The following is a 25,633-nucleotide window of genomic DNA, read 5'->3' as shown; positions in this document are numbered from 1 at the left end:
GACCTGGAAGGCTTGCTGTGATAGATGGAACCATGAATTCTACTGTCTACCAAAAAATCCTGAAGGAGAATGTCCGGCCATCTGTTCGTCAACTCAAGCTGAAGCGATCTTGGGTGCTGCAACAGGACAATGACCCAAAACACACCAGCAAATCCACCTCTGAATGGCTGAAGAAAAACAAAATGAAGACTTTGGAGTGGCCTAGTCAAAGTCCTGACCTGAATCCAATTGAGATGCTATGGCATGACCTTAAAAAGGCGGTTCATGCTAGAAAACCCTCAAATAAAGCTGAATTACAACAATTTTGCAAAGATGAGTGGGCCAAAATTCCTCCAGAGCGCTGTAAAAGACTCATTGCAAGTTATCGCAAACGCTTGATTGCAGTTATTGCTGCTAAGGGTGGCCCAACCAGTTATTAGGTTCAGGGGGCAATTACTTTTTCACACAGGGCCATGTAGGTTTGGATTTTTTTTTCTCCCTAAATAATAAAAACCACCATTTACAAACTGCATTTTGTGTTTACTTGTGTTATATTTGACTAATGGTTAAATGTGTTTGATGATCAGAAACATTTTGTGTGACAAACATGCAAAAGAATAAGAAATCAGGAAGGGGGCAAATAGTTTTTCACACCACTGTATATGGTTAAAGGACAGCATAAAAATAACAAAAAGCAAAAAAACTGTTGGCAAAAGGGAATCAGTACTTTCAGTGCTGTAAATACCACATGAGTTGAACGGACATCCTGACCAGAAAAGGGGATGGTTCCTTACCCAGATGGGAAGCTTCAAGCAGGCAGATGGGCTTCCTGACCAGGAGAGAGGAAGGAACCAGACCCTGAAGTGTTGGCTGGAGTGTGTAGATGGACAGCCCACCAGAAGATATTGCTGGAGACTCTTTATTCCTCCAAGACACTAGATGGCAGTGACCCTGGATATTGGTGCCCATTAGGGCATGTTTGGAAGTGTAGTCCGGCAACACAGCCCTGCTGGGGTCCATGGGTGCACAAGGGGGTGCTGCAGAGAGTTGTGCTCCCTAATAAATCGGACTTTCATATGACCTGGAAGCACCGGTAGTACTCCCAGGTCCTTAATAAAAGGGACCGCACTCCCTTATCCAGGTGAGTCAGAGCTGGGAGCACGTGGAGCAACACTCCAATAGAGGGGGGTAGTGCGTTGGTGAGAAGAGAGTATTGTGGAAAGAGAGAGAGAGAGAGAGAAAGTAAAACTTTTGTTTGTGGTTTTGCAACTTTTGGAGGTATTGTGTGGAACAAACCTTCCATTATTTGAACCCAGGACTATTTGTGTGTTTGTGTTTTGGGGCTCACTGATAGCCTCGTTCAATTCAGTGCATAGGTTCTTGTTACACTCATTGGCATACACATAATAACTGAGGTTTTTGATTTAGTCAGGAAACAGTTTTGAAACTTAATTCTTACTTAAATATACAAGACCACAATTGGCAGTTATGTTATTAGATGCTCCCTCCGTTTTTAGTCATAGCTGTAATATAAGCTATACGGTAGCTGACTACTTCTCTTGGATGTCATCTAGTGATAATGAGATTTATAAATATCTAGAATGCTGCATGCTTTGTGCTTCCCACAAATGTTTATTTAAAAATACATTAAAATAATTAGAATTTTAATAGTAGTCTTTCATCTAAACATTGCAGTAATCTAGAGAAAAAATATCTCTGTGGGTATTATCTATCTATATATAGTTGAATTCATAATATAAAGTGTAATGTCTTTGCTATTTTTGTCAATATGAAAATACACTCTATTTATCTAAGTTTTAAATAAAATTAAGATTAGAATCTAAATAATCCTTTTACTGAAAAATGAGCCTGAAGCGATACAAAAATCATTCTACATCATTTAATAGACTCCAAATCTACTGCTGATTTGATTTTCAGAGAGGTTTTTTAAGTTAATTAACTCAGAATACATTTTGGAAAAATACACTTAATCTGCTTTTATTTTTGCTTTGCGCAGTCACTGTTGGGTGTGTAAGATCTTGCAATTAGCAATAAATCAACAACAGTTATGGCATAACCAATTGGTTAGGCCTATTTAACTTATTCTCCGGTCTGATCACCAATGACATGCACCTAACAAGAAAGGTACCAACTACCTTCTTAGGTTTTTTTGTAGATGGGACATAGGAAGACATGTGAAAACTGGCTATACAACTGTTACCTGTAATCTCTTACCTGTCTCACAGTTCAAGCTGTACCCCTCATATTCAACCCTAGGAACATCTATTAGCAGGTTGTGTAGCTGACTTGGACTGTCTTTAAGTTTAAGTCCTTACTTTCAAAGACATCCCATTGAACCCCTAAGAGACAAGGAATGATTAATCTTAAAGTCTGCACTTGCTAGAAGGAATTCAGAGACAGACTGGTTTCCAGTGTTTACTTATAAAATCATATTTTCATAATAACCAACAGCACAGAATATATGTAGTACAAAGAATCATACAACTTGTGTTGGTTCATGTAGTTTTCATATCAGTAAGATGCTCCGAGTGGTCCTGTTTCTTAGTTGCAGACTATACATCCTTAATTGAAAAAAAATGAAAGATTTATTGCTGGACACAGAGCTCCTTGGGAAGTATTGAACAGCCAAGCAGATAGCAAGCTCCTTTTATCTGTCCACAGCGTTTTCCAAAATGTCCGTTTTTTGCCAGTGAGCTGTGCTCTTTACAAAAGTGTTAGCAAGGTACTGTAAGAAACACTCCATTTTTGTAACAAAGCACAAACTAAACTGAACAACTGAACTCTTTAAAAAAAAAGTCTTATAAAAAGCATCCACTCTCCTCTCCCCTTCTTGTGCAAATTAAGTGCACACATTTGGCTTTCTTTCCATTATCAAAGCTGGCAGTTTCTCAAAACACGTAAAATTGTATTACTGCATTATCACCAAGCTCACGGTCAATTCCCATTGGAACCAAACGCTGCACTTTTTAACTAAGCAAAATATTCTGAAACCAGGTCTTACTGAAGTGGATGCAAAATAAAAGAAAGTTGCAGTTGTCTAAACTTGCATTAACTCAGGCATTTCTAGTTGTTAATTGTATAAGGCAGGCATGTCAAACACGCGGCCCCCAGGCCGCATGCGGCCCGCAACAGAAATCTGTGCGGCCCGCATGACAGATCCTAGTTAGCACTGAACTTGTACAAAATGATTACTATTGTTTGTGATTGAATCATTCTGCATCTTCGGTGTTACTTATTGACTTTTCTTTCTTCTGCCTTCTGACAAAAGCGCGTTTTCCTATGGCATTATGGCACCGGAAACGTCATCTGCTAGTATAGCCACAAGCCTTGACCAAAGTTAATGAGCCACAGCGTCACAACTGAAGTACTAGGCTGCAGCAGGGGTGGCCTTAGGCATGTGCAAACTGTGCACCTGCACAGTGCCGCCAAATCCCAGGGGCCGCCACGCCAATATATATTGAATATAAAACAAAGAGAAAATAACGACACAGCTGACGGCAATGTGGCCGAAAAACATTGTGTTTCTTGTTAATTAGTATGCTGTATTTACTAATATAGCTTACTGCTCCGACTCAAGCGACATGTAGTATTATAACGTTCTGCTGTAATGAGAATATCATGGGCCACCACTTGGTTTTCAAGTTATGTACACGCGCATATAGAAGCGTGTCATGAGCACAAGGCGGCTATGCAGTGTCCGCAACGGATGTGGCCATCCGCCGTGCATAAGATACCGTATTGACATTGCCAGGCGAAGGGGCCACCGATTCTTTCTCTGCTCAGGGCCGCCACAAGCCTAGAGCCGCCCCTGCTAAGGCTACACTACTGACTGGGCTGCTGAGACTGGCCACTGGGCAGAATATAGCCTGCATATTTTCACGTTTTTTTGCTCTAGTTTCATGTCATTTTGTACTAGTATTGTAACGAACAGTTAGTGCAGACTACAGCTTAAGATCTGAAGTGGACGCGAGAAGTTGGTGAGTTGTTTATTAACATATTTTTGTGATTTTGAGTTTGTAAAATTATTGTAGGTCAGGTGGCTTTTTGCATATTGGCTTATTTTACAATATAAACTTTGAAGTAAACTTAGTAAAGTAAAATTTGATTTTTGGAGGATTTGTTTTCCAACTTAAATTACTGAGCAATGAATTCAGTGAGCATTTTCATGATTTCAGTTCACACAAACAGGGCATTGCGCTGTTCTCTTACAATGTTGAGAATGCGTCTGAGAATATCCAAATAGAATTGATTGAAGTGCAATCAGATTCTATTCTGAAGGCAAAATACAACGAAGTTGGTGTGCCAGGCTTGTATGCTTACCTGCCACCCTCGTATGTGAAGATCCGTAAGCTGGCATCGAGAGTACTGTATGTTCTGAAGCACTTACATTTATGAGCAATTGGTTTCATTAATGAAAGCTACAAAAACCCCACATTGCTCAAGACTTACCGTTGAGCACCTTTCATCCCTCATAAAAGTTGCAGCTGCACAAGATTTCAAGCCTGATATTGACGAACTGGTTACTAACAAGAGATGCCAAGTGTCGGGACAAAAGAAATAAATCTCACACTGTAAGGCTCCTATATAAGCAATGAATATAATATAATGAATATAATAAGGACCTAGCTAAGAGGCTAAGACTCTAATTCTACACTGTTGTATGGAGACTGTATGGAAATAAATTGCTTTTCTTTAAACTTTAAACTTTAAGTGTTACATTTTTTAAAGTTTTCAGTATTGGAAAGAAAGCTACAGTAACTTTGTATAATAGTATAATAGTATTTGTTACAGTGGGGCCCGCTGATGGTACCATACCAATGGTAGTGAGTTTGACATGCCTGGTATAAGGGATACTTTAACCTTTTCATCATATTTCAGGTGATAGACTTCAGACCTGAAACTCTTGCCATGCTGAACAGGAGTGCAGTGTATTTGGGGAAAGATTAAAGACAAAGCAGGATAAAGAATACTTTGCTTTTGATTCCCATAAGAAAATAATCTTGAGCTTAGTGATAAATACTTTGTTACATTTTCTGTGTGTTTTAAGAAACTGTAAAATGTAAAGAGACATGAATACAAGTAAATCAGATGTTTCAGCTGAGAATGGAGGGGAAGAGTGACTGCCTTTATATTAGACATTTTTTAAAAAGTTTATCTTCATTTCAGATCACAAAAATGGACACTTGAAAATGTACCGCCAATGAAAGGGCAGGTAAAATTTCACTGAGTAAACTAGGAGATATTTGTAAAATGGAAACCAAAACAAAACTGAAAAAATAGCAGTCAACTTCAAATGAGAGACTAGCATCTAAGTCAAGGACAAAGAAATAGTTCAAGCTGAACAAAGCTCTTGAGAAGTATGAATAGTAATTGTAATTTCTTTTAGAAAGCTTTTTTAAATACAAATTGAACAGAAAAAGGAACCTTCAGCCGATTAATCGCAGGTCACAACCTAGGAGACCAAGCCCCTAGGAAAGCAGGAAGTGGCACTAATGATAGTTACACAAAACGGCAGCCACGATGATAGAAAAAACATAACCAATAATGCGTCACCTGAAATGGACACTTTCATACAGCTTTCTATCTTTTGTAGCTACAGACATTTTCATGGAGCTCTCTCTTAGACAAGAAATCCTTTTCTTTAAATTTTCCAATTAAGGATATATAATTTCCAACCAAAGAAAAAAAATAATCTGTGAATTGTCACCTGTGACCCACCCATGTTGTTCATGTTGCACATAATTCTTTGTATTCCTTATATTTGATAATATTGGTTTTGATGCAATTTTAGTTTTAAGTGAATGCTGAAATCAATGTCTCTGTCTGAATTACTACTAGCATGGTCGACAGTAAGAGTGATCATTCGTTGTCTCTTGGGGGCACAAGGGGATGCCTTTGTGAAGTCCTCCACTGATGGTAAACTGGATTGAAGTAAAGTATTGAAGGTAAAGACACTCTCAGTCAGCAAGCAGCCTGATGACAGAGACCTTTATGGTTCAATACACTGAGTCATATTTAGACAGAGTTAGACAGGTAAGAGGATGCAGGAAACAGTTGTTTAGCAGGTTTTGACATTTCTTCTTATCCCGATTAAGAAAATAACCTAAAGGGTTGGTTGGTACTTTTAGTGTTAGGTGCATGTCACAGGTAATCTAATTGCAAGGTAAAACAATAATAAGTAAAAAAAATGAAGTGCTTTTTAATCTTTATACTATAATATCGAAAAAGCAAGACTATGGGCATTGAAAGATCCATCTACCTTCAGAGTCATCTTTGTACATAACAGAGTTGGAAGGAGGTTTTTCTGACACATTAGGTACACAGAATGTCACACAGAACATAGAAATTAAACCTTGATAGCACACCAGTCCCTCACAAGGCACACTCACACCCATAGTCACTCAAACAGGCCCAATTAAAGATTCCCGTTAATCTACTGTAATATACCATATTCAAGGTGTCAAAGAAAACTGAAGTGGTCAAGAGAAAATCAGCACAGGCATAAGCTTGTGAAGAAGCACAGCTATACCGTGCCCTACCATGTTGCAAATATGTTCCAAAGTAAAATCTGCAAAAAAGACCTAATTTTAGCCATTTAAACAGTGAAACGTTTTGTAACCTTAATAACAAAATCTTCTTAGAAAACAGAATGCCGTTAATGTATCTCAACTGAGCATAAACAACAGTATCTACCAAGTCTAAAGACAGCTGTACATGTGACTCATACCTAGGCAGCATGTATACTATTCTATAAGGCCAAAATAAATGTGACTGTATTATGGTGTCACGATTCCAAAGGGACATCTACTGCATATTAACACAGAAGGCTCAATGACCTCCAAAATGAAGTCAGCGTCACAGGTCCTTAGAGTATCATTCTGTTTTGAGCAGTGATTTTTAAATGTAACATTTTGTAGTAAAATATGCTTTCAAAAAAAAAAAAAGTCTCCAGGGAGTTCAACATTGCTTGACCGGAAAGAAAATGAAGAACATCTGCAAGTAATTATGGAATAGGCTGAGCTGCATGTTTTGGTAACTAATAAGTAAAGCAAACTGAAGCAAATCTGTGGTATGGGTATTATTTATAAAAAGTCAATAGACATAAAAGTCAAATCTGCAGGTACAATGATAATGTATATATAGCACATTAAAGCTGACATTTCTGCTGAGTTGTTATTCACTGTCTTTTTTTCAACAAGTATATATTAGGAAAATTAAAGTGGCATATGTATACAAAGAAAGAAGTAGAGACTGTCAGACCAACAGATGTGAAACTGTTTAGAAAGGCTGTTTTAATTTCAATGATATCTCTCATTTATCATTATTGTATATAAGTTCTTCATTTTTTAATTCTATTTTTATACATAGGCACATTAGGAAAAACAGAATCAGTTCATGGGGTAATGGTGGAGTTGCCTTTGGAAGTGCTGACTTGCTGAATGCTGGAAAGGAGTGAAGGTGACCAGTGATTAGTCCTTTGGCTTTAGAGAAAATCACAGTGTGGCACAGTTCAGCCGTTTATGTATAATTAGACAGAGAAGAGTGGACTGGTGTCAAAACTATTCTAGTATTTAGTTGGTGCAAGAACTCAGATCCCAAGAATCACCACAGTAGTTTAAGCTATGCCATACATGGACAGTCCATCCCCTAACCACCATGAAAAAGGTGACTGGTCCTCTTTAAGAAACATGGGGATCGTATAGTAACTTTATGCTGATTTCTTCCACTCCTCTGTCCATCATGTTTGTGAACATATTTTAACAGTTCATGATCATGGAGAGCACAATAATATCACAACCCTTTACAGGTAACACTCACTAACCGCACAACTGGCCAGATTTGGACAGCCAATCAACATTAAATCATGTCTTTGAATTGTGGGAAGAAAGCAGATTGCTTAGCGAAGCCTATGTGAACATGAGGCAAACATGCAAAATTTACACAGAAAGCACCTCAGCTAGGAATTAAACTAGGGTGTTAGGCAGCAATGTAGTTTGTTGCACAATAAATGTTAAATCCTCCAGATGCACATTAAAATAACCTACTGAGTAAAAGAAATAACACGATTTGTTCAAAACTATCAAGGAATTAAATTCCTAAATCTAAAATCCAAAGTTAATCAGAAGATATGAGCAAGTATCAATAACTTTTAAGAGTATAATGTCTCACCACTCATTTTTTCACAACTACAGAATTTAAATGACCATCTTAAAAAGAGACAGAGTCTTTCTAAATTAGTAGGATTTTGTGAAGCCTTTGTATTTAATCGACACACATGCGAACAAGCTCTTACTCATATCATCATTAAAGGTAAATAAATATTTTAGAATTCAGAACAAATCACTTATCGTGTACTTGTGCAAAAATACCTTACCAGAATCTTTAGAATGAAGCCATATTTCTGTAGGTTCATGGTTATCCTGACATTAACACTGATGTCACGAATTACAGGACCATGGAAACATAGAAAAATATCTAAATAACTTAAAAGATCCCATTTATCCATAAAATTCCCACATAACTTGTTTTGATTACAGGACTGACTTGTTCCTGAAAGCTGTCACTGGATGAAATGACACAACACTCTGACCAGATGCATTACTAGAATGTAATTTTTCGGAGGGCACTAGGATATGTGGAAAGGGCAAAACAAATATCAAAATAAGCCAAAACATATTTAAACCAACTCACCCCCCTCACCCATACTCATGTCCATTACACAGACACCCACAGAGATATTGGCCCAAATAAGAGTCACCTGTCACGATAATATGTAAGAACTCTATTCTGTCAGTCCAATGATGTTATAAAGGGTGGGTGAGCAATTTATATACGACTGCCATATGCAATAATAACCCCTGAAAGAAGGTTCCTAGAAAAAGAAATAGGTGCTGGGAGATAATATTTAAACTTAAAGTTGAAATTAAGGGTTTAAGACAGCAGTGGTAACCACTATGCCACTGAATAATGTCAACATAAAAAGATTCTCCAAACACCTCAAATCAGGTGCACTGGAAAAAAAATTAAAATTAATAGTTATGTTCAAAGCAATTATTAAATGGTGATTGATTTTTTTCCACAGCTGGCTTCTCTTTGTGCTGGATTATAAGAGTGGTCATTTATATTAGAAGCAAGGCTTTAATGTTGCCAATGAAACTGTCAAAAATAATAAAAAAACAAGAGAAGAGACAAACAACTTGTCTTCCAATTTTTTAAGTTACTTGAAATAGCCAATGAACAGGTTAAAAAAATAACACATTGCTAATTTATTTCAAAAGAAACATGTTGTGGCTGAAGTTTATTCTTAATGTGGCAATACTGCTGTGACAATGAAGTCAACTGGCTTGCCTAAAATGAAGTGATGAAACTGTGACTATGACTCAAGTCTGGACTAAGACATTGACTGTGTCAGAACACTAAGGAGCTCGATACATTTTACAGTGTTCACAGGGCTATTTTAGTAACAGAGAAGAGTCTAGACACGTGAAATTTGCTACATATATTCTGGAAAATTCTGGATCAAGAAAAGTTTCAGGCCACATGATATGTTTCTTGCCAGAGAACAAGTTTCTGTATCTGGAAGTGGTACTCTGCCATATACAGTGGTGTGAAAAACTATTTGCCCCCTTCCTGATTTCTTATTCTTTTGCATGTTTGTCACACAAAATGTTTCTGATCATCAAACACATTTAACCATTAGTCAAATATAACACAAGTAAACACAAAATGCAGTTTGTAAATGGTGGTTTTTATTATTTAGGGAGAAAAAAAAATCCAAACCTACATGGCCCTGTGTGAAAAAGTAATTGCCCCCTGAACCTAATAACTGGTTGGGCCACCTTTAGCAGCAATAACTGCAATCAAGCGTTTGCGATAACTTGCAATGAGTCTTTGACAGCGCTCTGGAGGAATTTTGGCCCACTCATCTTTGCAAAATTGTTGTAATTCAGCTTTATTTGAGGGTTTTCTAGCATGAACCGCCTTTTTAAGGTCATGCCATAGCATCTCAATTGGATTCAGGTCAGGACTTTGACTAGGCCACTCCAAAGTCTTCATTTTGTTTTTCTTCAGCCATTCAGAGGTGGATTTGCTGGTGTGTTTTGGGTCATTGTCCTGTTGCAGCACCCAAGATCGCTTCAGCTTGAGTTGACGAACAGATGGCCGGACATTCTCCTTAAGGATTTTTTGGTAGACAGTAGAATTCATGGTTCCATCTATCATAGCAAGCCTTCCAGGTCCTGAAGCAGCAAAACAACCCCAGACCATCACACTACCACCACTATATTTTACTGTTGGTATGATGTTCTTTTTCTGAAATGCTGTGTTCCTTTTACGCCAGATGTAACGGGACATTTGCCTTCCAAAAAGTTCAACTTTTGACTCATCAGTCCACAAGGTATTTTCCCAAAAGTCTTGGCAATCATTGAGATGTTTCTTAGCAAAATTGAGACGAGCCCTAATGTTCTTTTTGCTTAACAGTGGTTTGCGTCTTGGAAATCTGCCATGCAGGCCGTTTTTGCCCAGTCTCTTTCTTATGGTGGAGTCGTGAACACTGACCTTAATTGAGGCAAGTGAGGCCTGCAGTTCTTTAGACGTTGTCCTGGGGTCTTTTGTGACCTCTCGGATGAGTCGTCTCTGCGCTCTTGGGGTAATTTTGGTCGGCCGGCCACTCTTTGGAAGGTTCACCACTGTTCCATGTTATTGCCATTTGTGGATAATGGCTCTCACTGTGGTTCGCTGGAGTCCCAAAGCTTTAGAAATGGCTTTACAACCTTTACCAGACTGATAGATCTCAATTACTTCTGTTCTAATTTGTTCCTGAATTTCTTTGGATCTTGGCATGATGTCTAGCTTTTGAGGTGCTTTTGGTCTACTTCTCTGTGTCAGGCAGCTCCTATTTAAGTGATTTCTTGATTGAAACAGGTGTGGCAGTAATCAGGCCAGGGGGTGGCTACGGAAATTGAACTCAGGTGTGATACACCACAGTTAGGTTATTTTTTAACAAGGGGGCAATTACTTTTTCACACAGGGCCATGTAGGTTTGGATTTTTTTTCTCCCTAAATAATAAAAACCATCATTTAAAAACTGCATTTTGTGTTTACTTGTGTTATATTTGACTAATGGTTAAATGTGTTTGATGATCAGAAACATTTTGTGTGACAAACATGCAAAAGAGTAAGAAATCAGGAAGGGGGCAAATAGTTTTTCACACCACTGTAACTTGCAATTAGTTTGAATTGTACAATTTGCTTGACTTCTCTGATTGTTAAATTCTTAGGAACATGTTCTAAAGAACCACTGAACCATAAATAAGTAGCCCAGTTATCACAAGGGCTCTAAACATATTATATATGCAATAAAATGAAGACACACTTATTGTATACTAGCTGTACCCCGTGGCTGTGTCCACATAGTAATGAAACAGGACAAACTTTAAAAATCAATAGATGTCACTATATCTGATCATGTTCAGGTCTGACGGGAGAGCGTTCCCTGGTTGAGGAGAAAAGCACATACCCATGATATCTCTGGCAATCAGCATCTACCCTGTAAAACACATTGAGCTCTGATCTCTCTCTCTCAAAAACATCAAACGTTGCTCCTTAACAATCTGTAGATGATAATGTCTGTTGAACAAACAGGTATCGCTAGCTAAGTGGAGGCAAGGTGCACTCCAACATGTGGCGAGACGTAGACCAACTTGAACAGAGTTGGCGAGTGAATGAGGAAGGCCCCGCCCCCCCTGCTCTCTGCTCACAGCCACTCTGTTGGATTTGCATAAATACATCGGTACCGCAAGCGAACTATGGTACTTAGTGCGATGAGAGAAGTCGTAAAATCAACTGGAAATTTTAAACAAATTATAGAAAACAACCACATCTAAATCTGTTAAGTAATGCTCTTGTGAAAAGCGGACAGACATACAGACAGAACGCGCTTGGACCACAAAATTTTTAAAACTGTTTCTTAGCGAGCACCTATGGGCCAAGGGTAACCTACATTCTAAATTTCAAGTCCCAAGTCCTCGTGGTTCGGGAGATTTTGTGATGAGTGAGTCAGTTGTGTTTGGCTTTTATAATATAGAATAATGCCGAAAAACTAGAAAAAATAAGTAAAGTTTTAGATATATAAAACAATTGAATATTTACAATGATTCTTTTTAGTTGAACACTTCACTTGATGGTTACAAATGGTTATTTTTGGATATCTGTAAAACGTATCTTAGTTTTTTAATGTTTTAAACCTGTTTAAAATAAACTGAAAATACTTGTATAAATCCTTCTGAGCAGTATGTTAAATACTGTATACAGTGTTGAAAAATCAATTTCTTGGAGCCAGTGTAAGACAGACATCTTTCCTTAATTATTTTTATATTCTACTTTAAATATGCAAAACACATATAGATATTTATGTTGGCATTACTAATATACCAACTGCTACACAATTTTGTAACATGTAATGTACTTTATTCTAATGTGCTGTGAGAACTACCTTGTTATGTAGGCAGTTTTCTTTGGCATGGCATGAGACTTAAAGCGTCAGCTCCCCTTTACTGTCAAGTAACAGTTAACCAATGTCAACCAGAATTTTACAGAATTGCTATACAAAGTGCTTCCCATTGGAATTCAGCATCTAGCTGTCCATTTCATAAAACTACATCAATCAGAATCAAGTGACACTGGTAATGTTATATGCAAGGCAAAAAGATGTCTCAGTTTTGCTCAGTTTACTACTATGGCACATAAATACGACAATCATACCTTTTTCCAATCTGGATTCAGAAAACTTTGCGCTAATTATCAACCAAAAGCCTGGACTTGTGTACTTCCAAGATACCAATGACAAAATGTCCACTTTTTCCTTTATAGTAATGTGTAAGTACTAGTTCGGACTCTCTGCCTATTCTCTGCTTTGACAAGCAAAGCAGGAACTCTATTGTCTAGGGTGTGACAATAACAAAGACTGGAGTGATCTTTCTGCTCCAAATCGTAATTTAGTGCTAGACCATAAGAAAGGAAGGCTGTCCACAATGGAGCTGACTGAGGTTGCCCTTTCTAGTCCATCCTTGCTTAAAGACAAAAAGGTGCACAAGCAAAAGTGACTTTATCTAAAAGTAACGTGTCCATCTCATTGAAGAAAGGTGTTGCCTGATCAATAACTCCCTGATAGCAAAAAGGCACCACTGTATGTAAAACGTCAAAGACTGTAATTGTAGTACAACCAGCAACCACAGGATTTAACCAAAGCCAACTGAGAGAAAAGCATATGGATAAAAAAGGACAACACACCCTCGATTTTCAGAGAAAGCGTTTTGTGGATTCTCAAGAAACCAGATCAAGCATTGCATCAATCTGCTAAGACAGAAGGAACTAAACAAAGACGTAGTAAACTGCTTTAAATACTTTCGGTTCTGAGATTGAATTGTTTATTCCTTTGGGTTTAAAATCTGGAATAGCCTGCCAGTAGGAATTCGCCAGGCTAATACAGTGGAGCACTTTAAAAAACTACTGAAAACACATTATTTTAACATGGCCTTCTCATAACTTCACAGTAATTTAATCCTGATACACTGTATATCCAATTCATTATAATAATTATTAATTCAAAATCTCTACTAACCCCTACTCTCTCTTCTGTTTCCTTTTCCGGTGTCCTGTTGGTGGTGGCGTGCGCCACCACCATCTACCCAAAGCACCATGATGTTCCAACAATGATGGATGGATTAAAAGCCAGAAGTCTGTATGACCATCAGCATCAAGTGACTCCGTGAAAAACCCGCACTACAAAGAGGACTATTTCATTTATGTTAGGTAGAATGCCCAGGGGGGACTGGGCGGTCTCGTGGCCTGGAACCCCTACAGATTTTATTTTTTTTCCAGCCTTCTGGAGTTTTTTTTGTTTTTTCTGTCCACCCTGGCCATCGGACCTTACTCCTTTCTATGTTAATTAATGTCTTATTTTAATTTCTTATTTTGTCTTTTATTTTTCTTCTCTTCATTATGTAAAGCACTCTGAGCTACTTTTTGTATGAAAATGTGCTATATAAATAAATGTTGTTGTTGTTGTTGTTGTTTAGGGTAAAGCTAAGAAATGGATAAGCACATGAATTTCTGGTAATGGGTGTTCTGTAACAAAAAGTAATATCTTTTCTATAGGATTATTATTCTTTAGCTGTCATAATTTTCTTCTCCTGAATTTAATAGGAAACTAAATTCAGAGCAACTAAGCATTCAAACAATCATGCAACAGCTTTACTCAGTCTGTGACACACACACATATAAACAGATATCCAAAGAGTAGCTGTGGTACGTGAGGAGAACAAGTGCAGGAGAGCTGTGAACAAAATCAATACCATTATGAAGACAGGAAGATGATGAGAAATCTGTAACTAGACAAATGCTGATTTATCTAACCAGCTAAAAAAGCAGAACTCTTACAAAAGCTTTTAAAAGCCTGTTCTGAATGAATAATGTCTCCTTAACCTATATTTTAGACAACAATTATGGCATATATGTTAGCCTTGTGTGATGAATAAAATACTTTTTTTTATATAGCAAGCATGTTTGGATTATTTTTTGAAAATAGTTTATCACTACTTTCAAAGCACAAACAGAAAGTGAAGGTTGATTTGTGTACATCTTTGTCAATTAATTAACTTCATGCACTGACGCACACATATCCCACAGTAGATGAGCTTGGTGTGCATATTCAGCAGTAGAGTGTGCTTATTGACATCAACCTTTAAGAAACTTGAGTTAATCTAACCACTTTTATCACAATTATAAGCATTGCAGTCTGCTTGTAAACAATAAACAACATGTGTGAGCAATTCAGTAACAAAACATGCAGTAGCATTCTCCTGCTCATTCATTCAGCTTCAGCGACAGACTGCTGTCAATGTCCTGCTCCACTGACAGACTCCCCATTATACAAAGTTATTGTCTGTTTTACCTGCATTTGTTATCAATCTTTAATTTAATGACAAACTGCTATCTATCTATCTATCTATCTATCTATCTATCTATCTATCTATCTATCTATCTATCTATCTATCTATCTATCTATCTATCTATCTATCTATCTATCTATCTATCTATCTATCTATCTATCTATCTATCTATCTATCTATCTAATTTATGGTCACATAGGCTTATTCAGGTAGTATCAGGTGCAATGCAGGAGCCACCTCTGAAAAAAGTGGCAGTCCATTGCACGCACACATCCATATCGACGATCAGACGGAATCATGTTAGAACTGGGCATCAAAACCCTTAGTAAAATTTTTAAACCTGTTTCCAATATTAAAACTATTATTTAATCTCAAAAAACACACACATCTAAATCAAAACGAACAGAACACATTTTAAAGACATTCATTTCTTCTAAATTTACATATTGTGCATGGGTGTAGATTTCACGTGAGGTTTTCCAATATTTAAGCAGCATGTTTAAAACCTACATATTGACATTACATTGAATAGATATAATCATAATTTGTACTCATGGAATATGAAATCCACTTTAGTAAAAAAAAATCTTGATTCCAGCTGAATTTATTGCAAGCACAGAGTTTCCTTCATGTTAGAGGTGTTCTGAAATGGAAACTGTGAATCATACCCATGTAACAGATCTTCAAAAGATTTAGAGTAATTTTATGCTCATGTTGTCAAAGGAAACAGCACACCAGCCAACAATATCTTACTGGAACAGATCTGAGTCAGTGCTGTTTGGCATTCAATATTAGAAAACTACAGAAGTCAAAAGTACCTTCTTTTTATTTTGCCATTCATTACTAACAACTCCACCAGGAATCCCTGTTTCTAATAAACTCTTACAAATGGGGTCGGCAGGTGGTTGACACAACTTCCACTGGTTGCCGTTTGGATAGGATTTTTGTTAACACAAAACAAAATGCTGTGTTATGACATCTGGAAATGAGTGCTAAGACAGCTTTTAAATATTAATGGCTTGTGAATATAATTTGTAGTGTGGCTTTGAAAATGGAATGACTTGCTGTTGTTAACCTGCTACATAATTTGTAGTTTAATAAATGGAAGAAGATTTAATGAACTCAAATGAAATGCTAGAATAAAACAAAGAAAAAGATGACATAGTAAAAATTATTCAATTTTTGGTGTGCTACAATGAAATCATACACTATATTTCTGAATTTCTAATATACACAAACATATTATAATCATGATTGACTGCTATTACTGTAGGTTTTAAAACATTAAAATAAATAAAAATAACATTGAATTAATGAAGTTCCTATATACAGATTTTTTAGGCACCCTTGCATAGAGGGAATCTTTGGGGCTTTTGTAACAACTGCAAAGAAATTCAACCCAGGCCCATGGGTTGACGTTTTTATTTATATTTTTTTCTCCTTTGCCCTCAGATCTGAAGATTGCAGGCTAAAGGAGCTCTGACATCACTTCTGCCAAATAACTGGAACCTCTGCTTCTTCTGGACTGGGTCCTACTTAAGAATTGCTCACACTGGAAGTAATCAGTCATTCTGAACTCAAGTCTGGAAAAGATGCATGTTTTTCAACATTTTGACCACTTATTGATATGCTTGACCAGTGACCTGGTCATACTTTATTTTTGTTCATTTAATTTCTTGGCAAAACATCCTGCCATTAAACAGGGTTCTCCCTTTGGTGCCCTAAAATGTTATGCTAATTTCTTTCTTTTTATTACATTTTATATGAAAATGCATTCAGAGAATCTTTTTTTTTTTTTTTTACAAAATGAAATCACAACAAAGTCTTTATTAAGCATGGCTGTGTTAATCATATACAGCATACTATATACACTATACAAGCTCCAGTCTAGGCACAGATGTGCCCGGGGTACCTTGCAATAACTGCGTAAGCTGGTAGGTGGCTGTAAAAAGTATTTATCCCCCTTGAAGTTTTCACATTTCATTAATATACAATATTGAATCACAGTGGATTTGACTTTTTTTGACACTGATAACAGAAGGCTTTTTAATGTCAATGTGAAATGTCTTGTCCTCATTGTGTAGGTTAGGCCATGGTACTGATTCACCACTTCCAGAACCTTCCAGATACAGATGCATTAATACTGCAATCAACTGAATCCCTTGAATACAGACAGTTGATCTCTACTTAACTAATTATTGACATGGAATACCAGCTGCCTATAACAGTGGTGATTTAGGTGTATCATATTATCATATGAGAGCCACTGTTTGTTTTTTACATTTGTAATTAATTTAGATTACTTTGCAAGTTTTATTTTCACATTGACATTAAAGAGTCTTTTTCTGTTTATCATTGTCAAAAAGGCCAAATTAAATGGTTAAAGTTAAATTATAGGCAACAGGCCAGACTGTCAGTAATCCCAAAAATACACATAATATGCATCACAGAAAACAAAGGGTTCAACAAAGATACATTGTTAAACTACAACAAATAGAGAAAAATAAATAAATAAATAACAGATTACATGGGTTAGCAGTCTCCCTTATTGATCTAGCAGCCTGTGTTCAAAACCCTTGTCCGACTGCTGAGTGAATAACATGCTCTTCCTGTGTCTGTATGGAGTTTCCTACCTCATGCATGAAGTCAACCATATTCCTATGCCACTGGGGCACTATCGTCCCAGAGTAATCATATTGTAAAGAAATACCTTGGTAAAAGAATTGACAACAGAATCGAATGACCACCACCACCAGAATTGCAGAGTTTCATGGCCAAGACAGATAACAGTGTCTGCAGCAATACAGAGATATAATGTCAACAGGAAAGAACTAAGACTGAACACTACTATGAGAAAAGCAGCATCTCGCGTTTAAGAAGGAATGTGGTTCGCACTGGATTGGAATGAGGTAACAAAAATCCTCTGGTTGAATTAAATAATAATTGAGTACTTTATCTTGAATGTCTGGCAGAAATTAAATCCATTATGTTATTAAAAGAGCAAGTGGATGTATTTTATATCCTTACAGGTGAAACTAAGAGTTGTTTCAGTTGATGTGAAGACTATTGGAAATGGGTTTTAGGATTCCTAGAAATTTGATTCTGTTCATCTGGACAAAGTTTTTAAGTGGGAGAAATATTTCGAGACTTATCCAAGTCTCTTCCTCAGTCTCAATTGACTACAGGTTTCCCCAACCTTATAAACAGTACCTTTGCTTAATCACAGAGACTAGCACCATTGACAAAGGGCCAGTTAATCAGTGATATGCAAATTGTCCACTGATTAGTAGACGTGTGAGTAGACGGTTTTAGGATTGCATATCTCCACCTCTACAGTTAAAGGTGGGATAATTTAATAAAGAAATGTTTTCCTTTTTAGTAATACTATCATTGATTTCACTACTTATTTTGGATCTCCCCAAGTTGAGCAAACATAATCCTTTATCGATTGGGGAAATTAAGATATAAAGGGTTGAGAATGAAAATGTAAAGAGAGAGAGATGTCTTGACATTCAATTATGAGCTCCTTTTCTGTATGCTCAAATTAGTATCCTTCCTAACAAGCGGTCTGAATTTCAAGAGGTACTGAATATAATTCTTCTCCCATGTCACGCATATGACTGTGCTATTGATGTTCTACACAATCCTCTTTTTCCAAAGGGAAAAAATTATGCTCTAACCCATCCTGAAGCTAAAGAAATTTGAGACCACAGTATAATAAAGAAAATGTTCAGAATGGATTTATTTTCTGTCCTGTAGTCCAGTGAGGGCGGGCTTTTTTTTGTTGAGGAAAAAGACGCAGGGTTAAGACTGTGCATTGATTACAGAAATCTCCAAATTAAGGTTAAAAACAATTAGCCTCTTCCACTCATCTCATCCTTTCTTAATCAAGTTACAGGTGCCACAATCTTTGCCAAATGATATCTCTGAAGCGCTTACAACTTAATTAGGATACGGAAAGCAGATCAGTGGAAAACATTATAAAGTAATGCCATATGGGCTTGCCAACACACCGATGGTCTTTTGCATCTGACATATTCAGGGATATTACTGGTTTATATATGATGGTGTATACTGATGACATTTTAGTCTTCTCTAAAGATATGGAAACACATATTCAATATATCTGTGATCAACTGAAATGCTTCAGAGCTATTCACCTTTTTGTAAAACTTACAAAAATGTAAATTTCTTATGAATTGACTGTTATTCTTGAGTTAGTAAATTACATAATTTAGCTATGGATCAGGCTAAAGTGTCAGCAATTCTACATTGGGCAACACCAAAGAGTTTGCAAATTACTATAGAAATTCAGTTCCAGTTTGGTTATTTCATCTATCGCTTCACTAAAAATAAGGTTTGCCTGAATCCCAGAAGCATAGGAAGCTTTTGGTAAACTACAATCCCTATTCACTTCAGTCTTCATTCTGAGACACCCTAACCCTGCCAATCAATTAATTTCAAGTGGCCACATTCAGTATTGGGATGGAGGCAAGGCTGTCACAAAAATATTTGGATAAAGATTAAGTTCACCTATGTGTCTTCTTTTCAAGAAAACTTACTTCTGAGGGTATGGAATTATATTACTAGGCTCTATTGTTTGTGACTAAACCCTTTAATTCCGTGCAATGAAGGCTTTCTTTATAAGGAAGTAATTTATTAAATATTATATTGACTTTTGTAATGGAGACCAATGCAAACCACAATGTATCTGGGGAAACACTTTGGAGGGTACTGAAAGCATACAGTATATTAAGGGGCAAACTATATCATTCATGTTGCATAAAAATAACCTGAAAACAAGATGTACATTAGCATTGGTATTTTCAAAGTTGACAAGAAAATGCATGCTCACTTAATGACAGACCACATAGAAATGGTTGTCACTACAAACAAAATTTAATCTTTTGACTACAGGAGAAGCAGAGCAGTTAATCTTCAATTCACAGGACTCTTGTTACGAGCATGCAGAAAAAGTAAACAAGATTTTAGATCAACAGATACATAAAAAAGAAATGTAGTACAGAATAGCAGAGATTAAATATATATAAAATACTAGGGGGCTGTGCCCCCTGCTCGCTTCGCTCACCAACCCACCCAGCCTGCACTTCGCGCCAGCCACTTCACGTCTCTGCCGCTTGCATATGTGGATTTCGCTTTCACCAAACCACAAATCTTTTGATTCAGTGAATACGCCTCTTCATTGGGAAGAAACACTACTTTTCCATGATGGCAACACGAATTAGACAATTTACAAGTCTCCCACTTAAAGTTTAAATCCAAACAATATATTCAATCTCTTTTCACTGTTCTGTTATTTCACCAAGTAATATTTTCCGTTTGTTTGCGCTAATGAGATCTTTACTTTCATTTTTTTGAGACTTTCAAATTTTAGTACTTTCATTATTTCTAACCTCCTCTGCATGTGTATCTTTACGACGTTCTACTTTGTTATCTACTCTTTGTCTTTTATTTCTGGCCCCAGGCCTGGTTAAATCTCTTGGCACAACGTCTCATCTCGTGGGACGTGAAAGTATCTTTCTGAAAAAGTCACGTCTCATCCCAGGATTTTTTTACTATAATAGAGAGATATAAATATATATATACAATACTGTGCAAAAGTTTTAGGCAGGTGTGAAAAAATGCTGAAAACAAAGAATGCTTTCAAAAATGGAAGTGTTAATCATTTATTTTCATCAATCAACAAAATGCAGTGAATGAACAAAAGAGAAATCTAAATCAAATCAATATTTGGTGTGACCACACTTTGCCTTCAAAACAGCATCAATTCTTCTAGGTTCACTTGTACACGGTTTTTGAAGGAACTCGGCTGGTAGGTTGTTCCAAACATCTTGGAGAACTAACCACAGATCTTCTGTGGATGTAGGCTTCCTCACATCCTTCTGTCTCTTCATGTAATCCCAGACACACTCAATGATGTTGAGATCAGGGCTCTGTGGGGGCCATACCATCACTTCCAGGACTTCTTGTTCTTCTTTACGCTGAAGACAGTTCTTAATAACTTTGGCTGTATGTTTGGGGTCATTGTCCTGCTGCAGAATAAATTTGGGGCCAATCATACGCCTCCCTGATGGTATTGCATGATGGATAAGTATCTGCCTGTATTTCTCAGCATTGAGAACACCATTAATCCTGACCAAATCTCCAACTCCATTTGCAGAAATGCAGCCCCAAACGTTCAAGGAACCTCCACCATGCTTCACTGTTGCCAGGAGACACTCATTATTGTACCGCTCTCCAGCCCTTCAACAAACAAACTGCCTTCTGCTACAGCCAAATATTTCAAATTTTGACTCATCAGTCCAGAGCACCTGCTGCCATTTTTCTGCACCCCAGTTCCTATGTTTTCGTGCATACTTAATAATAATAATAATAATACATTTTATTTATATAGTGCCTTTCCCATGCTCAAGGCACTTACAGAATATAATAAAGAACGGCAGAATATACAGTATATAGCATTGTACAAACCACATAAATAAATAAAGAAGATTAAGACAGTAAATTCTGAAAAAAAAACAGACAACATAATTGATGGTCTAGCACACACACATACAGGTTACATGAGCATCTTGACAGAGAAGTAAACTGAGAGAAAGGTAATAAAGTCAAGTAGAGCTAAAAGCCTTCCTGAACAGATGAGTTTTGAGTTGACTTGAGTCGCTTGGCATTGTTTCCAAGTCGGAGGTATGGCTTTTTGGCTGCAACTCTTCCATGAAGACCACTTCTGGCCAGACTTCTCCGGACAGTAGATGGGTGTACCTGGGTCCCACTGGTTTCTGCCAGTTCTGAGCTGATGGCACTGCTGGACATCTTCCGATTTCGAAGGGTAATTAGGTTGATGTGTCTTTCATCTGCTGCACTAAGTTTCCTTGGCTGACCACTGCGTCTACGATCCTCAACGTTGCCCGTTTCTTTGTGCTTCTTCAAAAGAGCTTGAACAGCACATCTTGAAACCCCAGTCTGCTTTGTAATCTTTGTCTGGGAGAGACCTTGCTGATGTAGTATAACTACCTTGTGTCCTGTTGCAGTGCTCAATCTTGCCATGACATGAAACTGTCTTCCACAACCTCACCTTGGTAGCAGACATTGGCTGTTCCTCACCCAGTTTTAAGCCTCCTACACAGCTGTTTCTGTTTCAGTTAATGACTGTGTTTCAACCTACGTGTGACATTGATGATCATTAGCACCTGTTTGGTATAATTGGTTGATCATACACCTGACTATAATCCTACAAAATCCCTGACTTTGTGCAAGTGTACTATAAGAATTGATGCTGGTTTGAAGGCAAAAGGTAGTAACACCAAATATCGATTTGATTTAGATTTTTCTTTTGTTCGCTCACTTTGCATTTTGTAAATTGATAACAATGAACAATCATTATTTATATTTCTGAAAGCATTTTTTGTTTACAGCATTTTTTCACACTTGCCTAAAACTTTTGCACAGTACTGTATATATATATATATATGTATATATATATATATATATATATATATATATATATATATATATATATATATATATATATATATATATATATATAAAACTAAACTTAATGAGCATAAAGCAATGACCAACATAGTCAACAAATATTACAAGTCTTTATACTTATCAGACTGTAATGAAGTAGAAGTTCATATTAATATTGTCCTTGCTAAAAAAAGAATTAGAATAGAATACTGCTTGCAGTGGACCTTTACAAACCACTAAGGTTTATTTAAATTCAGGATGTTTTAAATTCCTTACAAAGTGGGAAGGCTATACATCCAGATTGTTATCCAGTAGAATTTTACAAATCTTGCTCTTTTAATGCTAGCCATGTTTGAAGAAGCAAAAGAGAACACTTTTAATGCCACACAATACCTTAGTATCAATCACTTTCTTTTCAATGAAAAATAAAGACCTTTTGGAATGTGCATCATATAGATAAGACCAGTCTCACTGCTGAATAATGATGTCAAGGTATTGGCCAAAGTTCTAGTAAAAAGAATTGAAAACAATTCTCTTTATGATTGCATCATAAGAGCTATCATCAAATGTGCAGTGCTTATTGGACATACAATATACTCCCTCAGTAACCGAACTCCCAGAGGTTTTAAGTGTCTCTAGATGCAAAAAAAAAGCTTTTGTTACAGTAGAATGGGGATATCCCTTTGATTTTTGTGCAAACATCTGTGTGATCCAGAAGTTATCACCTCGATTGGGTGGGTAAACCGCATAAACTCAGATTATTTCATATATGAATGTGAAGCACAACAATTCTGTTCACTGTGTCCAATGCTATTTACAATTGCAATGGAACCACTGGCTCTTTGTCTTTGGGAAAATTCTGAAATAAAAGTAATTAGTAGGGAATGATTGGTATAAAAATATCTATCTGTGTGAACAATATAGTTATGTATATCCCTGACAAAACTGCATCACTGCTGATCTTATTAAATGTACTAAATGACCTTTACAAAATCTATTAATTTAAAATGAATTAGGAAAAAACATGTTTTCCCAGTAACTTGTTAGCACTTAACAGTATATTAGATGTCTATCCAATGAGTCTTTCAGAATAGCTCCAATATTTGAGAATTACAGTTACAAAATGCTTACAGATTTCTTTAAACACAGCTTTGGTAGTTTAATGGAAAGTACTGAACAAGATGCCAATAGATGGTCAAGTCTTCACATCTCTCTAGTCAACTTTACATTTAAGTAGGCCCTAGAATTAGGTTGTGGTATTCGTGTTTAACCTCTCTTCAGTATTTTTGACTTTGTTTTGCTCCATTTGATACTGTTACGATTTTTCTTACATTTGATCAGTCAGTCAGTCATTCTCCAACCTGCTATATCCTAACACAGGGTCACGGGGGTCTGCTGGAGCCAATCCCGGCCAACACAAGCCACAAGGCAGGAACAAATCCCAGGCAAGGCGCAAGCCCACCACAGGAAACACACACACACACACCATGCACACACTAGGGACAATTTAGGATCGCCAATGCACCTAACCTGCATGTCTTTGGACTGTGGGAGGAAACTGTAGCACCCGGAGGAAACCCACGCAGACACGGGGAGAACATGCAAACTCCATGCAGGGAGGACCTGGGAAGCGAAACCAGGCCTCCTTACTGCGAGGCAGCAGCGCTACCACTGCGCTACCGTGCCGCCTACATCTGATCATCTCTTGCTTATTTTTCTATGCCCACAATAATCCTTGGCACCATGCATGTCATAATACTAGCTCTGTCCCATTTTATTTCCCATTCTTAATTTATTATGGTAGTGTTCTAATACACAGACACTTAAGAATCTATATACTTAATGTAAATTATGTGGCAGGTACTTGATAGAAGATGAAGGGAAAATGAGGAATCATACCCCAAAGGGAGTGCTTCAGCAAAATACCTCAATACCTCTGTAAAGAATATTTAGAACTATATTAAGGTTTTAGGTTTTCTTTTTTGTGTGTGGGCTTTTTACCAAGCACTTTTGAATCTTGACAAGGAATCATGTTTTGTCTACATTTGCTTGTTTTTGTCCATCTGCCTCTATTTTGGATTTTATTCCTAACTTTGATTGTTGAGAAAATTATTTATAATCTGCTTGGTGTAGTTTTACTTTTGTGTCTGTCCATTTTTTACAACATGGTTCATCCCCCTAGATTTCTACATATAGCCCATGCTGATTTGCCTCGTGAAGTCTCATGCAACTAGGAGTGTTTGGAAGGGTGCCAGATCACTGTCCCCCAACAAAGATCTGACAGGAACCATTTTTAAAGCATTGCATTGAGATATGATAGGATTTCAAGGTGGTTTCAGCAAGTTTGAGCCTGACACTATTAATTACATGAAAGAAATACACCTTAAATAAGACTTTACTTTCTTAATTCTTTATTATAAAGGAAACTGAAATACAACCTTAAAAAATAGCTTTTATGTTTTGACTTTCAGAGTAATTCACATTTACCAGTAAAAGATGCTTATAAATTAAGATTTTACAAGTAGTGTATATATGTATTCTGCAGAACATGTTGACAAAATTGCTTCAACAATACAATCATCGGTTTCTTAGGGCTATTCATTAAGGTCCCTTGAATCATGTGCTGTGGGGTCCAAACAGGTGGCCCACATCTCTCAGAATTGGTTAATTAAGTATTTTTTAAATTAGCCATATCTTGTTAAGCAAGAATTTACTGGTTTGACTTATGGCTCATTTCCTGGGTTTTTGTCTTAGTAGTTCTGGTTGGATTTTTGCAACTAATTTTTACTCTTCAAAATTTGGATGTTATTTGACCTTTTTGAATTCTGACTTTGTATTTAGGCATTTGATTTCACTTTATTAATTGACACATTTTCTTTATGTCTTACCTTTTTAAAATTAGTTTATTTTTAAAAATGGAAATAAACAATCTATCCATTTTTTTGTTAATTTTGATTCAGTATTCTATAGTTTTGTTTATTTAATCACTGTTCAATACTTTTATTTGAAAAACTGTGTTTTTGGTTTTGGGGAGATTTGTATATATAGTTTTGACCTTCACTTTTGGGACATTCTAACACCAACTAACAACATACAACTCTACAAACATTCAACAACAACTCCAATTGTCTCTGTCTCGTCTTTCTTGCAAAACACGCAAATATCAATTTATTATATCTTGCTTAAAA

At 36.7% G+C, this 25,633-nt stretch overlaps 1 protein-coding gene across 3 annotated transcripts in view; it reads right to left on the bottom strand.

Annotated features, from left to right (window-relative positions):
* Positions 1-25,633, bottom strand: part of efemp1 (EGF containing fibulin extracellular matrix protein 1) — a 145,553-nt gene that overhangs the window by 110,650 nt on the left and 9,270 nt on the right. The window lies entirely within an intron of this gene.

The sequence above is a fragment of the Erpetoichthys calabaricus genome, chromosome 15 (assembly GCF_900747795.2).
Source record: "Erpetoichthys calabaricus chromosome 15, fErpCal1.3, whole genome shotgun sequence".
Classification (NCBI taxonomy): domain Eukaryota; kingdom Metazoa; phylum Chordata; class Cladistia; order Polypteriformes; family Polypteridae; genus Erpetoichthys; species Erpetoichthys calabaricus.
The sequence above is the reverse complement of the archived record's forward strand: the minus strand, read 5'-3'. Positions and strand labels throughout refer to the sequence as shown.